Genomic DNA, 19205 nt, shown 5'->3' with positions numbered 1-19205 from the left:
TGGCATAGCTCAGTGGATTGAGCGCGGGCTAAGAACCAAAGTGTCATAGGTTCGATTCCCAGTCAGGGTACATGCCTGGGTTGCAGGCCATGACCCCCAGCAACCGCACATTGATGTTTCTCTCCCTCTCTCCCTACCTCCCTCCCTTCCCTCTCTAAAAATAAATAAATAAAATCTTTAAAAAAAGTTCCTTCCTACTTAGATCACTGAGCAAGCAGGGTGTATTGGAAGAAGGGTGAACTGGAGTCAGAGAGGCCTATGTTCAAGCCTCAGCTCTAGAATGTAGTGGCTATAGGTCTTTGGGAAAGTAGCACAATGCATCTAAAGCTCTGTTTCTTCACCCATTAGGTCATAATCATGAGGGGTTTTTAAAGATTTTTTTAAAGATTTTATTTATTTATTTTTAGAGAGGGAAGGGAGGGCAGAGAGAAAGAGAGTGAGAGAGAGAGAAACATCAATGCGGTTGCTGGGGGCCGTGGCCTGCAACCCAGACATGTGCCCTGACTGGGAATCGAACCTGCGATGCTTTGGTTCGCAGCCTGCACTCAGTCCACTGAGCTACGCCAGCCAGGCATAATCGTGAGTTTTAATGAGATGATGCAAATCAACAGCAAGCACAGTGACTGGTATAAAGTAATTGGCAGGGGTGAGGTCATTCATTCATATATGTCATTGCATGCATATACTATTACATAGGACCTTGCTATCTGGAATGTCCACAGTATACAAAAATTGTCTAACATGATAGGTGTTAGGCTTACTCCAGTGAACAGCACAGATAGATCACTAGCCATACACATTTCTTTCCATTCCTACCATGTTGCCTCTTAGCTTCGACTCATTGCACACAGCAACCAGATGGAACTTCCTTAACTACAGATCTGAGCCACTTCTTTGCTTAAAACTCTTCAATACCTCCAGACTGCTTTAAAGATCAATCTGATGCAAGTCAACCCCTTGAGCAAGGCTCTCAGTGACAAGACTGCTGACATCGATCCCCCAGGATTAGTCAGGGTAGATTAAGTACTGGAACAAACAGTGCCAACATTTAAGCAGAATAACACTCTCAAAGTGTGTTTCTCATTTACACCTCCATCTAATTTGCATTAGCTGAGAGAGGGCTGATCATCATGGGCAATAGTTCAGAGCCCTCCGTTCCTTTGGCCTTGTGGGTTACCCTCTGTCTCTGGATTCTCAGAATTCTGTCTGCCAGAACATAGGGAAAGAGAACAGATTATTCACGGAAAGGCTTATGGTTCAGATCTGGATGACATGCCTATTACTTCCTATCTCATTCTACTGGCCGTAAATGAATTCTGAATACTACTTACCTAACCACAAATGAGGATGAGATATTAGATACTGCTGATCATTAGCTTTCTTTCTCCTATTCTCTTACAACTGACACCGGAACAAATCTAGACTGCCACACCAAAAACCACCTCCGTGCTTTTGACCTTGCTGGCCTCTCTGTCAATAACACATTGGTGAAACTCCTTTGTATCCTTCAGCTCTGTTCAAGCATCATCTTTTCTTTCATTCTTCCTCCATTGGGGCCCTTCCTTACCCAGAGATAAAGCTAATTGCTCACCCTTCTTAGTACCTCTAGATTTTGCCCACACTCACCGTCTTATAGCTTTCTCATGTGCTTGCCTCTTCTCTAGAATTTCAGCTCCTGAGCAGAGGCCTGTGCTATTGCATCACTGTGTCCCTACCATCCTGCACGCATCCTAGCCCTGAGTGAGCTGCCCAGGAGGGAACTCCAAAGGTACTCAGTGCTCTCAAAGAAAACAGCTGAGTGTTAACAAGCCAAGTTTAAAGTCAGACCACCTAGTTTTAAGACCGACCAGTTTGTACAACCTTAAGTTGCTTACCCTCTGAATATCAGGCACCTCATCTGTACAGCCAGAAGAATATTACCTCTCTGCATCACAGTGTCATGAAGAACTTACGAATTAATGGATCTAAAGCTCTCAGTATGGTGCGTGGTGCCCACAAGGAACACTCGATAAAATAATGGCTAGTGCTATTATCATATCCTTCTGACCTATGTTGTGAATAGGAAGAGAAATGCTCTCCCCTGACTTTGAGCAGCTTTGAATTAGGGCAGAAAACCTAGCGCTATGGACACGTGTGCCCCACGGAGTGACTCAGGCAAGCCCAGGCCTTGGTGAGCTCCCATAGCCCTGGAAGGGTTCCTTGAGTGAGGTCTGGCAAGGGCAAGGAGAAGCTGACAGAGTAAATGATTTAGTCTGCTCAGCAAAGTAAACGTGGCTCCAGAAAGTCAGAAGGCACTCAGGATGAAAGCTCCAACTGCCACTGGGTGGAGGAAAGTTTTTTTCCAAATTCAATTTGTTTTCACTTGAGCTGCTTCATTTCATCAACACAGCTCTTCGGAACATTGGCTAAATTCCCCAAAAAAGTCTCCCTTTTTAAGCATTTTTTCCCTCTCCCTTTCCCCTAGTTCCTCAAATGCAATAAAAATTAAACACTTGGAAACCTAGAGAAAGTCCCCCAAAACACCAGGTCAGTGTAAGTATAACCAGGGATGTGCTTTCAGATTGATTGGTAAAGATGGGACTATGGGTTTGGATACAGAGCTGCTGTAAGCAGCACAGTGACTGCAATTAAATCACTCCCCTAATGGCCCTGCAGGTGATAAATGGCCTTCTCTTGACAAAGACCCCTTTATCCAGGTTGACCTTGAGTGAGGCCCTCAGGGCCTCCCCATCTCAGCTTCAGGAGGAAGGACGAGGAAGGAAGCATACCCTTGTCTACAGTAGCAGCACAGAAGGTTTCTCAATCAAGAGTCCAGGTTGCAATCCATTCTCTGTTTATGCATCTGGGTAATGGTCACTCACTACTCCATTGCTCCACCAACAAGACCAGGCCAGGGGCCCAAGGCCAGACTGTGTTAGGGCAGTATCATTCTTTATTACCTGGAACTTCTACAAAAAGCAAACAATAAACCAGAGAATGCCGTTGCAAGATTCTGAAGTGCTTCCAGTTTAGAACCAGCTAGATCCAGACCAGCACTGGTTCCTTCTGAGTATGAACCACCCCAGTTTTACAGTTTTAGTCCTCTCTGTTGGAGAGGAAGTATATAATGTCAACAGCAAAAGACTACATAAAGGACACTGTTTTTTTCTCTCTGCTGCCTCCTCACCTTTTTTGTTTTCATAAGAACTTGGCATGGCTGATAAATTAAGCAGATTTTTCCACACAAGCCACATAAGGATTCTTTATAAACTGTATGAAAGTTACATGACTACGGTGGCCTAGTTTAGGAAGATAATTTTGCTTAAGTTTTCCTTCTAATTTGTTAGGTATGTCATGCCTATGGACACGAAAAATCTACAAAGTAATAAAAGAGAAACACCACTATTTTCTTGGTATTTGCCAGGAGACCAGTATGCTGTTGTAATCCTTGCACAATCCTGTAAGGTCTCTTTGTTCAGAGAAAACTGAAACTCCTAGAAGTCAAAAACTTTGCTCAAGATCCTGTAGACAGAGTATGGCAAAGCCATCAATCAATTAAATGTTGGCTTAGCAGCTGTGAAAGCCCACTTGCACTTGTAACTATGACTCTCCTTGCCTTACTGCCTTCTTCTTCAAAACTAAAATGGAAGCTTGATCTGCCTCCTGAGGTGGTTAGAAGGGTTAAATGAAATCTCTTTGAATGAATCTTTCTATCTTTACCTTTTTTTGTGGTTGTATATGAAATCTTACCTGCACGGAGTCTGCAGCCTCAGTTGTTTTGAAACCAGAAAGTCGGTATTCATGCTGCCTGGCACTACCCAGCCAATAAGTAGAGACAAGGATTGAATCTTTGTGCATGCTCTATTCGGACAAGGGGCAATCTGAGAAGATGACAGATAATGTGCCCTAAAACCCATCTTAACCTCTTATCTCAAACCAACCTTTTTATAAGGAGAAGAGAAGGGTAAGTAAGAGGTTTGTAAAACAGGTTAATTGGTTAAGAGTTGCAGTATGGCTGCAGTTTTCCTTGTACTTCTTTATCTGCTGATGAACAATTCTTGTCATGAGAGTTCCCTCCCTTAAATGTAGTGGCTCAGATACCATCTTGATGGCTTGCAGACCCCTTGGGGCATAAAGGTTGAATTGCTGGTCAACCTCCTGGAGTCACCTGAGTCACCATAGGTCATGTTTTCCAGGTCTTGAAATAACAGCTTCCCCTGATTAATCACTTAAGCCTATCAACTACAACTAAGGCTAAAATCTTTGACTCTTATGTTCCCCTATCAGTCTGAGGCAGTTCAAGGCAACAGAGCATGGGGAGCCAGATCAAGGAGGGAAACAGAGTTGCCCCTGACTTCCCCACACACCACCCTCACCCTGTTTAGGCTGGAATTAGCTCTGTCACTGCACTAACTTTGTTCATAGGACTAGACATAGGTCTTGAACCTGGGATCTCTTCCAGTGGGTACTACGTAACTGCTTTTCATTATATGTTGGTTGAGAGATCAAAGGTATCTTTCTGACCTTTCAGATCTCAGCAAAATTGCTTTGACACACTCCCAAAGTGGGTAGCCAATGGACATCCAAATCCTTCTCCAATACTTCAGCAAATTCCCAGAAACCCAGGAGTTTCTTGTCTCTGAGGGTTTTCTTTTTAGATGAGTATCTCTGTTCTATTCCATTAAGACCCAGCTGGGGAAAAAGAACTATTTTTGGAATTTCTAAACTGTCCACTCACACATTTGTGAGAAGAGTAGACTTTATTCAATACTGGGGAGAGAGGCTCCAAAGGAGAAATCTCTACCACCACCATGAAAATGACAAGGAACAGGATGTCGCTAGTAAGAAGCATCCTCTGGCCACCTCAGTTTCAAGGTATTTTGCAAATTTCATAGCAGCCTTTCTCCATTTGACTGACATCTCCATTCCCTTCTCCCCACCCTCCACCTTTTTTTGTGTGTCTCATTATTCATCTCTCATTTATTTCGTTTAAGGAGGAAAATTGATCAATCACGCTCCTATCCCATGGAAAGCTCTGATCCATGATCGTTTGGCACCCACATCCTAGAGATCTCACCAACCTCCAGAGGATTATTGTGCTCCACCCACCCCTTTTTCCAGGAGGCATTCCAATGCTGGGGCTAAGATCTTAGATAAATACTCACAAAAGATCTCTATAGCTTATGTTGCACTAGGCACTGTTTTCAGCATGTCGTATTTTGAACTAATTTAATTCTCACGACAACTCCATGAAATTATTATTACATTTCCATTTCACAAATGGGAACTAAGAGGCAGAGAGGTAAAGCAACTTGCTCAAGGTCGCGTAGTTGGTGGTGGAGCCCTGATTCAACTTCTGCCAATCTGGTTCCAGAGTCTGTGCTGTTCCCTGCTAGGCACTCATCAGATAGAAAGATGGGAAGCCGGGTATTTTTCCCTCCCAAATCACAGCAAAATAAAGGAATGCATTTATTTACAAAATAAATGAATGAGTAGAATATGAAGCAAAACTGGGGTTTTGGAAAATGTATAAAATGAAGACAACAAAACGTAGGCCGGAAGCTATCAGGATTTTTTTTTAAATATTAAGCTCTAAGAGGGTAGTTTCAAACAGGACAGAGGAAGCTCTGGGGCAAGCAACCCTGAGGCGCATTGACCAGGCTCCAGGAAGTTACATGCAGGGGTTACGCTGGGTCAGGGAAGGACCACGTTTTACATCCTATAATCTATCTCCCGTACCTGCAGGAAAAACACCATGGCCAGGGTACAGCCTACTTCACTTTCAAGTCCCTTGGGAGGAGATGAAGGTTGTAGAGGCAGGAGGAGAGGGCTCTCAGTTACGTGAAGACTCATGTTGCTAAAGGGAGTGGGCCCCTCTTCAGAGGAGCAAACCCAGGAATGTTTCCTCTTCCAAGTGATCTTTGTTTCCCACTTGGAAACCACTGTAGTGTATCTACATCTGGACAATGATGTCCATTATAAGCACACCACTCTGTCATCAAAATTCAGCAGAGTGAGTAACCTGGGCTGGGGCTTCTTAACAAGTTGAGGGAGTTAGTTCTCTTCCCCAGCTCCCTTTTCTAAACATTTTAATCCTGAAAAAAGAAAAGTTAAATCATCCTCAACATCCAGACCTACTCTTACAGAAGAGTAAGAAAATCGCTCTTGATGATTCGATTCTTTGACATTTGGCGTCATTCAAAGATCTATTTTGAGGAATAGAGGTCTCATTCACTGAGTGTTTCACCTTTTCCATTTGGCAAATTCCCATACCCTCACCTTTCTTCCCACCCAGACTAATTGAAAGGTTCTCTCATTAAGCACAATACTTTCTTTTGGGGCTCCGGCATCATACATACGCAAAACGATGATAATAGCAATACTCTACTAAGAACTTACTATTAGACTACACCATGCTAACTGTTGGACAAGCACAATCTTACTGCAGTTTTAAGATGACTCTGAGTTCTATAATACTACCTTCATTTTATAGTTGAAGAAACCAAGGCTCGGAGAGGGTCCCATACACCGTGAATGAAGAACTTGGATTCAACCCAAATCCAACTGATTTTAGAACTATAATTACTTCACTCTTTCCCTAGTTGAGACAATGGCCACCACCACTGGTGGAGAATGCAGCAGAGCTCATGACCTTTACTACCATCTATCCTGAAAGGCCTCCTACTTGCCTAAAAGTCTCTACTTATCCACATCAGCAGCATCAAGACCAGGAACTCAAGACCACTTAAGTAGAAGCTGTTCTGTCGCATTTCAGGTCATTTGCTTCTAACAACCACTTCTGGATTAGAAGAGTCCATCTCTACAGTTTTGACTCATTTGAGGTATTTGGCTTGTGGTTCTGCCTTATTATACTCCTTCTTAATACATCCATCTAAAGACCTCTTGTCCTGGTCACTCCTCCTAACTCTTTCAAGATCTACCTCTGCCTTTCAGTCTTTCTCCACACCCCACATATTACTTTCACCTTTGGTGACTTCAGTCTTGGATAATCTGTCCAACATCCTGGCTTATCAGAGTCTACATTCTTTATTTCCTATGATCTTCACCTCCCTACTCCTGCCACATAATCTCAGTTCAACTATCCCCCATACAGACATACCTCATTTTACTGAGCTTTGCTTTATTGAACTTCACAGATGTTGCACTTTTTACAAACTGAAGGCAAGACCCTCCTGCAGCAAAAAGATGACAACTTAATTCTGATATCTGGTTTATTGCCATACTTGTTTTTTTGCAGTGGTCTGGAACTGACCCCCGATAGCTCCAAGGTATGCCTGTACCATTTTACAGGTCTTCTGGGATCTCCAGTTGGCAGACCCATCTTCTTTCTCCTCATTTCCCAGAACCCCTTTGTTTAATTCCTTTTTCATCCTGCTAAGTTGTCATTAACTATCAAATAGCAATTGCTTTTCTCAAAATCCTCATTTTCTTGATTTATTTATTTCTTGATGTATTTTTTGTTGTTGTTGTTGTTCAAGTACGACAATAGAAATTTTCCCCTCACCACTCCCCCCACCCCAGCCATCCTGTCTCCCACCCTTGATCCTACCCACCTTTGGCTTTGTCCATGTGTCCTTTACACATGTTCCTTGACAACCCTTCCCCATTTGTCCCCCATTATCCCCCTTCTCCCTCCCCTCTGGTTACTACCAGTTTGTTCTTTATTTCAGTGTTTCTGGTTGTATTTTGCTTGCTTGTTTGTTCTGTTGATTAGGTTCCACTTATAGGTGAGATCATACGGCATTTGTCTTTCACCCCCTGGCTTGTTTCACTTAGCATAACACTGTTGTTTTGCACTGATCGCATTGTGAATTTTGTATGAAGCCAAAACCTGAATAAACTCAACTTAGTATCTTCTCTATACCTGCACTTGTGTTGCTGGGTAATTTGGGGGTAAAAAATCACTCTGAGTTGGAAACAGTCTTAATTCATGCTCCCCAACGTTAGCTGGGTCTTTCATGATGCCCAGGAGTCCCATTGTGTCTCAATAAGTAGCGCTTTCCTCTGCTTTGAGGGACCCATTTCAGATGGTCTCCTCTGATCTCCTCTGTTCTCAAACACATGACCCCCTGCTGCTGCCTTAGTCTCCATATGACCTTGCCTCCCATAGAAAAATAAAAAACATCAGTGAAACATCCCTCAACTTCCTGCTGTAACACTTGCATATTTGCATCTTCACTCACCCCTTTTCCCTCCCTCCTTGATGGATTGGAAGGAATATCCTTTATCTTATGGAAAACCATATCCCATTCTCTGGGTCCTATCTCTTCTTGCCTTCTCCGGAATGTTACTCCATCCCTCTTTTCCTCTCCACTGTCTGCATCCCACGAGGACACGGCACTGCCTCCCATGCCCAGGTCCGCCTCCACATTCCACACACAGTGTCTCCTCTCTTTCACGGAGAAGTTTCCCTGACACATTGCGTCAGATATCTCCCTGTCACCACTCCCCTCTCACTCCTCACACCTGTGTCTGGCTTCCCCACCCTCACACGGCTGAAGCTACATTTAAAAAAATTCACTGATTATCTTTCTCTTGCGACCTGGCAAGTGCATTTTCCACCTTTCGTTTTACCTGATTTACACACACTTGAGTACTGTTGGTCACTCAGAGCATTTTCATTCCTTGGCTTCTGGGATATCGTATTCTACTTATCCTCCTATCTGGCTATTAATTCCTTTCTCTGCCTTGAGCCATCTTGTTTCACGTTTCTCGTCTTCCCGGTTGATTTCATCCTCTCTTCCGGTGCCTCCAATATCTTCGTGCCTCCTAACCCTGGACCTCTATTTCCGGTCAGTTTCCAGTGCCCCAGAGTTTTATACTCAATGATCTACAGATTGCACTGGGTGTCTCACAGGCACTTCCTATTCAACCTCATAAAACACCTCCCCTCATCTTTTACTCGGCCCATTCCTGAATATGTACACTGACATCTAGTTTCAGTTTCATTCACAGGCCACCAGTTACCTGCTTACTGCAAGTTTCACCCGTGTATGACCCTCTCTCTCTCTTTGGATTGTTGCCCACATTCCCCCATTTGCTTAATTTATATTCTTCCATCAGATTTCCACTCTATTACCCTTTTGTAATCCCTCTACAAAAACCTTTGCTGACCCCAAGATAGGGTGGGGCATCCCTTCTCTGTGCACTTAACAGCAGCTTGTGATTATCTGTATTGTATCAGTTACATTGTATCTTAGTTGTTTGTTTACTTAACTGTTTTACCTTCTGTCTAGTTCATAACTCTGTCTTGAACACCCAGCCTAGCCTTTGGAGTACAAAAAGTGATCATCCAATATTTGCTGAATGGGTGATTTGTTTTTAAACTATAACTTTGTTTTCTGTGAGTTGTGCAGAGACATGCAAACATGTTTTACTCGATGAGGTTATGATGGTTCTCTTTAAAGTCAGCTTTATTGAGTTATTATTTCTATACAACAAAATCATGGATATTAAATGCAAATTTCAATGAATTTTGACAAGTGTGCATTAACAAATACAGTATCTTAATACAGAAAATTTCTCTCCCTGCAAAAAGTACCCTCTGCCCATCCAAAGTGAATCTCTTTACCTCCCCCTGAAGCTCCTAGAAGTAACTTATCTATTTGTCACTATAGTGTTGCCTTTTATAAAATTTCATAAAATTTGAATTATATAGTGTGTAGTCTTCTGAGTCTGCTTTTTGTTCACTTAGCATAATGTTTCTGAGATATATCCATGATGTTGTACATATTAGTAGTTCATTCATTTTTTATTGCAGAATAGTAGTCCATGGTATGCACACACCACCATTTGCTTATCCATTTACCAATTAATAGATATTTCACTTATCTTCCATTTGAGGCTCTTATGAAGAAAGCTGCTATGCACATTCAAGTACCAATCTTTATGTGTACACATTTACATGTCTCTAGGGTTAACACCTAGGAGCGGAATTGCTGGGTAATATGGTAAGTGAATATTTTACTTTACTTTATAAGACACTGACAAACTCTTCTCCAATACGTTATGCATTTCCACTAGCAACATTGGAGATTCCAGTGACTGCAGTGCCCACCGAAACTTGGTGTCAGCCTTTTTGACTGCAGCTACTGTGATGGTTGTGCAGCGGTATCTCTTTGTGGTTTTCATTTGTATTTGCCTGACAACTACTGACCGTGAGCCTATTTCTGTAAGCTTATTGGTGATTTGTGTCTTCTATTTTGCAGTGTCTGTTAAAAATGTTTGCCGTTCTTTACTGAGCTATTTATGTTTTTATATTTCAATTGTGAAAGTTTTTTTATATTTTTAAAAGTTTTTCATTACCTGTACTTATTGCAAATATTTTCTCCCAGTGCATAGCTTTTCTTTCCATTTTATTGTGTCTTTTAAAGAGCAGAAATGTTTAAATTTGATGCTAAGTATATTGTTATTTGTATGTGTGTGTGTGTTTGTGTGTGTGTGTGTGTATAGTATATCAGAAAATTTTTCTACTCTACTTCCTACTATAGATTTTACTCTTATATTGTTTTCTAAAAGTTTTGTGCTTTGAGCTACTACATTTAGGTTAATATTTGTATAAGTTGTGAGATAAGGAGTTAATTCACTGTTTTTAGATGGATATCCACTTGATCCAGCATCATCTGTTTAAAGTCTATTGTTTCCCTTATTGAATTACCTTAGCACTGTTCCCAAAAATCACTTGATATACACAAGTGGTTTTATTTGGGGGATCAATTCTGTCCCATTGATCTCTATCTCTCCTTCTAGGCCATACTGTAATATATTAATTAATCTATTTGATGGTAGACATTGCAATTAGGTAAAGTAAATCATTGCCATTGGGTTTTAATTTCAGAATTATTTATGCTATCATTCTAGGCTTTCTATTTTCTTATCAGTTTTAGACTGTGTTAAATTCTACAAAAAATTTTACAGGAAATTGATTGAGACTGTATCTATTGATCAGTTTAAGGAGAATTCACATCTTATTGAGATGTCTGATCTATTACACAGCACGCCTCTCCACTGACTAGTGTTTTTTTAATGTAAAACTTTCCATAATTTTAGTATACAGGTAATGCATACATTTGGTTACATTTATTCTTAAGTATTCTGTGGTTTTAATTCTATCATGATGACAGTTTTTGAATTTCAAATTCTCATTACTCATTGATGGTATATAGAAATAAAATTTACTTTTTGCATATTCACCTGTTATAGCATTGCTAAATCTACTTTTTAGTTCTAGTGCTGCTTGCTATGAATTTCTTAAAATAGTATATGTATTCAATTATGCTGCCCCAAAATAAAAGTAATATTTTCTATTTTTTGATAGCTACAATCAAAAAAATAGAAAATTTGTGTTGTCAGGAATAAATATGTTAAGTAAAAGGGGGGTTTTCTTGACGATCAGTCAGGTGTGAACACAGAATAGTAGCACAAAGAGGCTTATGAAATGAAAAGATTTGTTACTCACAAATCCTCCAAGAGGGGGAATGGGTGGCCACTCAGGGAGCCATATGGAAGAAGCTCCAAGGAAGTGGGCTCAGCCAAGTAGGTGGGGGCCAGAGAAAGAGTGAATACCCATGAGCACGTGTCTTTATTGTGGGTCAGGGTGGAGTACAAAAGCAAAAAGCACAATGGGGGTTCTATTGTCCCATTTAAATGCCCCTAGGTCACAGTCAGGGAAGAGCAAGAAGCTTAGCTTGTGGCAGGGACAGCTTTATCATGATGGTTCATTTAGTTACCTGAGTGAGGTGCTCACAGCCTGTTTGTGGGGATGTCATCAAGGCATCAGGGAAATACGAAGCTTTGAAAATTGACAGTAACACCTTTTACATTTTTTTGCCTATTACATTGCATAGGATTCCCAGTACAATATTGAAGGCATGAAATAGAAGTCATCAAAGTAAAGAATCTTGCTGTGTTCCTGATTTTATGGAGGAGGCATTCGGTCTTTCACCATTAAATATGAGGCCAGCCGGAGGTGTTTTTTGTAAGGGCTTTTTATCGGGTTGAGAAAGCATCCTTCTACTTTTAGTGTTTTGAGGGTTTTTATAAAAAGTATATATATTCAGTTTGTTCAAATGCTTATTTTGCATCCACTGAGTTAACTCTTTTCTTTGTTTTGCTCTGTAAATATGGTAAATTTTCTTGTGTTATTTTGACTAAATCTAATCAAATTTCTGGGGGTAAATCCCATTTGATTAGACTGTAATTCTTATATATTGCTCTATTAAATTTGTTAATATTTGTCAAAGATTTCTATGTATTTGTTCATAAGGAATATTAGTCTTCTTTATCAAAATAATGTTAGCCTTGTAGAATTAGTTTGAAAGCATATTAGTTATTTATTGTTGCATGACGGATTGCCCCCAAATTTAGCAGTTAATTCAGGATTAGCTTAGGTGGGTGTTTCTGGTCAGGATCCCTCAAGAAGTTATAGTCAAACTATGACCAAGGGTAAAATCGTCTGGGTCTGGAAAATTCACTTCCAAATTATTTGAGTTCTCAGCTCATTTACATAGGGGAGAGAGAGAGAGACAGAGAGAGGCAGAGAGAAGGAGGTATGGGTGTCCTAAAGTCTTTGCTCTGAAGGATGAAAGATTAGGGTACACTGTCAAATTCCCCTTTTTCCTATGGAAAGTCAACAGGCCCATCCGGGGGCAGGACTAAGCAGGCCACCAAGCAAAGGCTGTAGAATCAAAGCCTGAATAGTGATCCAGATGGAGATCTTAGAGGGTTCTCAGAGCAGTACCCACACAGGAAAAGGGAAGGAGCAGCAAGTGGGCAGGGAGGGCTGACCTGACTGTGGGTCAAGAAAGAGATCATCAGACAGGAGAGTAAGCCGGGAGTAGCACAACACCCATGAGAAGGCCCCCAAACATGATGCATGAACTGTACCTCAGTGGATACTAGCCCAGACACTACTAAAAAGCACATTGAGGCCAGGAAAACCCATCCCTCCAAAGCAATTAGCTTCCCGCCCCTACCGCACAAATCCAGATAAGAGAGGCGTGTAGAGAAAATGGAGGAATCTAAAACACTTAGTAAATATAGAAAGACTGAAAAAAAAATACCAACAGGAAGTTTAAATTATTATATAGCAAACTAAGTTTTAAATTAATATGAATGGGATTCATTTGATTGTGGTGCGGGGAGGGTGCTGGAAAAATACAGGAGGAGGAATCAGTGTGATGAAATAAACTGACTTTGTTTTCTTTTTATGCCTTAATTGTGATGTGAGTGAATTTGCAGTCTCTCCCGCCCCAAATGTACATATTCCTTATAGCCCTTTTGGAAGACAGTGTTATGATCCACATGTGACAGATGAGAAATAGGGGCTCAGAGAAGCTGGCTTATGTAAATTCATACAGCTAGAGAATTGTGTCAACTGTGTCAGTGTCCTTATAGTTTCACCCTCAGAGCTCATGAAATACCTGTCTCCCTCTCTGGTGTCCTTTTCTAGTTTTACTCCGGGGCAGACTTTCTGTCCCATTTACTCATAGTCAGATTCAAATCCTTTCCTATGCCCTTCAGACTCAGGCTTTCATTTGAATGTCTTTTTTGGTTGGTGCCCTTATCTCTGAATGCTATATTTTGGGTTATGCTCAGCATGATGACCTACATCCCATTGGTGAACACTGCTCTAACTCCTTTCTCCACACTACTCAGCCTCTCAGGCCTGGTCCCAGTCCTCATCCAGAACCTGCCACTCACAGGATTGAAACCAGAAAAGACACCAGTGTTCAGGCTGCCTGTCACTACCAAACCCAATAAGCAATGACAGTGATTGAATCTTTATGGGAGCTTTATTCAGATGGCCAGTGATCTGAAAAGATGGTGGGTTCACACCCAAAAGAACCATCTTGCCTTTTCTTTCAAGGCCAGACTTTTTATAACAGGGAATAAGCAAGATGCAATGAGGGGTTTTGAAATCCAGGGAGGAGTAGGTAAAAGAAACTGCAACATTCCTGTCCTGGGCAGTTGGCTGTTCCCAGGGGCGGGTGGTTCTCACTGCTCCCTGAAACACAATGGCCTGGATGCCTCCACTTGTCCCCAGGCAGTAAGTCATCTTTAGTGGTGCCCCAGGAGGTCCGCTGTTTTCCCAGGAGCCAGGAGGGGCCTTATCTGCCTGTAGTTTCTGAAACAAAAGATTTAAAATATACATTACTTGCTAGGCTTATAATTTTTTACCTTAAACTAAAATTTTCCAACTCTTGAGTCCCTTATCAGTATTCCACCTGTGAGGATCCAGACCTCGAGCCAGGAGGTGTCTGCTCCGCATGCCCTTAATTTCCCTTTCTTTGCTCTGATTCCTAGAAATCTTTGTCCCCAACATACTGTATGTATTTAAGCAATTTAAGCTTACCTGCTAGGGTCTCGTATGTTTTGATATGTGTCACTTCAACCAAAAGGCACAAGGCAAGAACTGTCTAACACTCACAAATCCAGCAGCAGATAAAGCCTTAAGGTATGCCGGTGCTGAGGGAAAGATGTCTGTCTGTCAGGCTGTTAAAATGGGGCAGTCAAGGCAAAAGAGCTCAGGTTTTCTAAGCAGACCACAATATCCACACCTTCTCATGTTTTCCTGTAGCTGCCTTAAGTAATACTGCACTACAGACAACTTCATAGTGCAACCATGTTTAGGACTGTTCTCACCCACGCAGTGCCCCTATGAGATACTGTGATTTATAAGAAATATATATATATATATACACACACAAATATATACACACACACAAATATATAGTCAAATATATATGTATATCTATATGTATATATATATAGTCATTCACATGACCAAATAATTATAGTTTGCATATATCTTTGGTCTCGTATATCCAGGCTCACAATTCCCAAAGCAAACCCTTGGCATTTTATGAGCAATAAGAATATTGGGAGCATCTTTTGTTATTATATTTGGATCCTTGTCCTCCTTTCCTGAAAAAGCATCAGAGACATAAAGCTGAAATGGGTGTCCTGTTATGCATAATAAACCTCTTTCCACCACAAAGGGTTTTATGTTAATGAGTTGACTTTTGGAAAGCACCTGAGAATGGAGGCTGTTTGCCAGGGGAGCCAACCATGAACCAACTTTTGGTCCCAAACCCTGATTTCCAGGGGTAAAAAGAGAGGCTGGAGGTTGAATCAATGCCCAGTGCTCAATGAGTTAATCAGGCATGCCAGTGTGATGAAACCTCCGTAAAGACCCAAAAGAGGGGGGTTTGGAGGGCTTCCAGATTAGGACAACAGAATGCTTTCATGTCTCCATCATGCTGGGCCCCAAGGTCCATGAAGACAGAAGCTCCTTCCTTCAGGACCTCACCTATGTATCTCTTCATCTGGATGTTAACTCACACTGTTTAATATCCTTTATAAAAAAATAAGTAATCTCATGAATAAATGGGTTTCCTGAGCTCTATGAGCCACTCTAGCAAATAATTAAACCCCATGAGGGGGGTCACAAGAAGCTGATTTATAACTAGTCCATCAGAAATACAGGTAACAATCGGAACTTGTGATTGATTGGCATTCTGAATTTGGACAGGGTTGTTAAAATCTCCAATTTGTACGTAGTGAGAAGCGCAACCTGGGTTTGCAATTGGGGTTTGAAGTGGAGGGTGGTTTTATGGCACTGAGCCCTTTACCTGTGGAATCTGATGCCATATCTGAGGAGATACAGTCTGAATTGAGCTGAATTCTCAAACACCCTCTCGGTGTCAAGTAATCGCTTATTGGTGTGGCAAAGCCTACGTGTGTGCACATACACAAACACACACACACTGGAACGGGGTCCACAAGTGCAAAATGACCCTACCAGTTTAGAATAATTCCAGAACCAATCAAAAACAGCACTTCATTGAGGCCAACAGCCAGATTTCTTTGCAGCCCAGTTAATTTCTCTTAGGACTATTTTTGTCTACAAAGGAGTATGCTAAAGACTAATTGAGACTGCGTATGTAAAATTCAGAGCACAGTTTCATCTCAAATGCTCTGAATATGGAAGTTTCTTTTCTTTTGAGTCTGTGTCTAAGTTGTGGTCTTTTGTTCTACAAGAAGATGGAGTGAATAAGCAACACTAGGTTAACCTGTTACAGCAGCCATCGAGGGGAAGTCACTCTGAGTATCTAGTTCCCTATGACACAGTCCTCGGCAATGTGGAGACACATACATGGCTAGCATTTGGACTCATGATGTGATCTGTGCCATCAAGGTGAAATTTAGAAAAGATTCTGACTTCTCAGGAGCTGAATCTTCTCTGCCCACATTTCCTGTGAACACTCTTAGCTCTTGCCTCTCTAAAGCTTCCAGAGACCCCCAATGCGTCCCACAGTTTCTGCCTGTCGTGTCTTCACATTAAGTGATGCTCTGGGTATGAATAGTACCATAAACCTCATTACCAGCCACCACTTCCAGAAAAATTCACTGATTTTGAACCTGGAATATGTGCCCCATTTTTACAATTCTACAGTTGTGCATCTTCACCACAACATCTACCGCATCGGGCTGTAATTACACATTTATTTATTTCATTCTCTCACCGGACCGTGAGCACCAGGAGGGCAGGCACCATATTGTGCTCATTTCTGTTTTCCCAGTTCCGGGGAATGGCACACTTTCCATATTTAAAACATGAGTTAGGGAAACCAAGATGAAAAAGAGAATGATATAGCTGCAGATAGGAGGAGAAATGAAGATGAAAGGAAGTTAAGGGAGAGAAAACTAAGGAATGGAATACTGAAAAAAAAGATGGAAGGGAAGGAAAGAGAAAAAAGGAAAAGGAAGAAGTGATGAAGAGGAAGAGGAAGAATGGAATGTTGATCTTTCATCTTCTTCTTTTGAAAAACACCAGTTTCAAAAGTCTACAGTTCTGTGGTCCTTCTTTGCCAGTTAAAAATAGCACTAGATGAGTTTATTGGCATTGGATAGATAACTTTTTGGTAGCTAGAAATGCAGAGTTGGAATAAAAAATAATAAGGGTGGGTATGGAGGAATGAAATAATAAATTCAGATGTTCCAAAGGTACCCTTTAAGAGACAAGTTTTATGCTATTTCACTAGTCTCTCTTTGGAAGTGGGACATGGGAAGGTGAATTTACCTAGGGTTCAAAGCCTTAGTTTTCTCAAGATACCTGTCAAAAACTGACTAGTTTGACCAGTTTTAATCAGCTTCATATCAGTAGCACTTGACAGAGTATGTTTTGGCCTCTGGATGCTATTAGTCAATACAAACCAACTTGAGAGCTAATCCAAACCACAAAGATAAAGAATCCCAGAGAGCATTACATAACAGAAGCTATAACATTTGCCTGTATTTATGAACCATGTAGGATTTTCAGAGATAAAAGACAACTCTTTTTAAATTGAATTTTCAAAAACTCCAAACATTTTCTAACAGAGTTTGGGTTTTCCATTCACACCAAATAGTTTTTTTTATTTAATTATTTCCTTCTTTCTTTTACATTTTTAAAAATTTTATTTATTTATTTTTTGAGAGGGAAGGGAGGGAGATAGAGAGAGGGAGAGAAACATCAACGTGCGGTTGCTGGGGGCCATGGCCTGCAACCCAGGCATGTACCCTGACTGGGAATCACACCAAATAGTTTTATTCATTTTTGTTACATCAGGTGTTTTCTTTGAAAACACAGATTCATGTCTTTTTTCCCTTTGCTTAAAAATCTATTCTCGGATCCCAAGCCTATAAGATAAAATGCAAAACAAAGCCCTTTATAATTTGACACTAATGTATGTTTTAGGCTTTCTCTCATACTTTTTGCTTTATTGCACCATACATTCTCACAAAGTGGCTTCTCTTACCTACTATAAGATACATCTGTATGCTTTTTTTCATATCATTTCTTTTTCTCAGAATGTTCTTCTTTTCTTTCTCTACCTACCTAATACCCCAATAGTTACCCTTCCCAGAAGACACTCTGGCTTAGTGTACATAAGAATATGAACAGTGAAATCAGTTTGCCCAGGTTTTGAATCTTCTACCTAGTCTCTGAATATTATTGGGGAATTTGTGGACACTCTTAACAACAAATTGTTCCTCTCCAAAATGGTGATAATAATACTGACCCCAGAGAGCTGCTGGCACCATCCTATAAAATAATATATTTAAAGGATCAAGGTAGTGTCTTAAAAATAGTGTTTAATATTATATACCTTACTAATAGGGGACTCAAGACTTGGAAAATTTTAGCTTAAGGTAAAAAGTTATAAGTCTAGCAAGTAATGTGTATGTTAAAGCTTTTGTTTCAGAAACTGCAGATAAGGCCCATCCTGGCTCCTGGGAAGACAGCCCACCTCCTAGGGCACTGCTAGAGATTACCACCTGGGGACAACTGGAGCTATCTGGGCCTTTGTGTTCCAAGGAGAGCAGAGGACCACCCTCCCCTAGGAACAGCTAACTGCCCAGAACAGGAATGTTGCAGCTTCTGAATCTTAAAGCCCACACTGCACCTCGTTTATTCCCCCTCTCCCCTATGAAAGGTCTGGCTGGGAAAGAAAAGACAAAATGGACTGTTAGGGTATGAACCCACCATCTTCTCAGATCACTGGCCATCTAAATAAAGTGCTCATAAAGGGTCAATCACTGTCATTGCTTATTGGGTTTGGTAGTAACAGGCAGCCCAAATGCCAGTGTCTTTTCCAGTTACATTATGATATTATTCTGATCTTCACCATCACCACCACCACCACCATTATCATCATCAGTATTTTAAGGTTGTTGAATTAAATAGAATAATTCCAGTATAGGTATTAGCACTGGAATTAGCACTGACAGATCAATGATGGTAGTTACAATCACCATTATAATAATTCTCATTATTATACTTAATAAACTCCATTTGTTATTAATCAACACCCTTCTTCTGTTATTCTTACAGATGTGATCTTTACCTACCTTTAGCATGGTACTTATTATAACACTTCATAATTCTGTTTATGTATTCCCCTTAGTCTGTGATTAACTCAATGGCAGTTCTTGCTGAAGCTGTCTATGTAACACTAGAACTTAGTGCTACTTGAGCTCTTTTTTTTTTTAAGAGAGGGGAGGGAGAGAGAGAGAGAGAGAAAGATCAATGTGCGGTTGCTGGGGGTCATGGCCTGCAACCCAGGCATGTACCCTGGCTGGGAATCGAACCTGCGACACTTGGTTCACACCCCGTGCTCAATCCACTGAGCTATGCCAGCCAGGGCTTACTTGAGCTCTTA

The sequence above is a fragment of the Phyllostomus discolor genome, chromosome 3 (genome assembly GCF_004126475.2).
Source record: "Phyllostomus discolor isolate MPI-MPIP mPhyDis1 chromosome 3, mPhyDis1.pri.v3, whole genome shotgun sequence".
NCBI classification, from domain to species: domain Eukaryota; kingdom Metazoa; phylum Chordata; class Mammalia; order Chiroptera; family Phyllostomidae; genus Phyllostomus; species Phyllostomus discolor.
The sequence above is the reverse complement of the archived record's forward strand: the minus strand, read 5'-3'. Positions refer to the sequence as shown.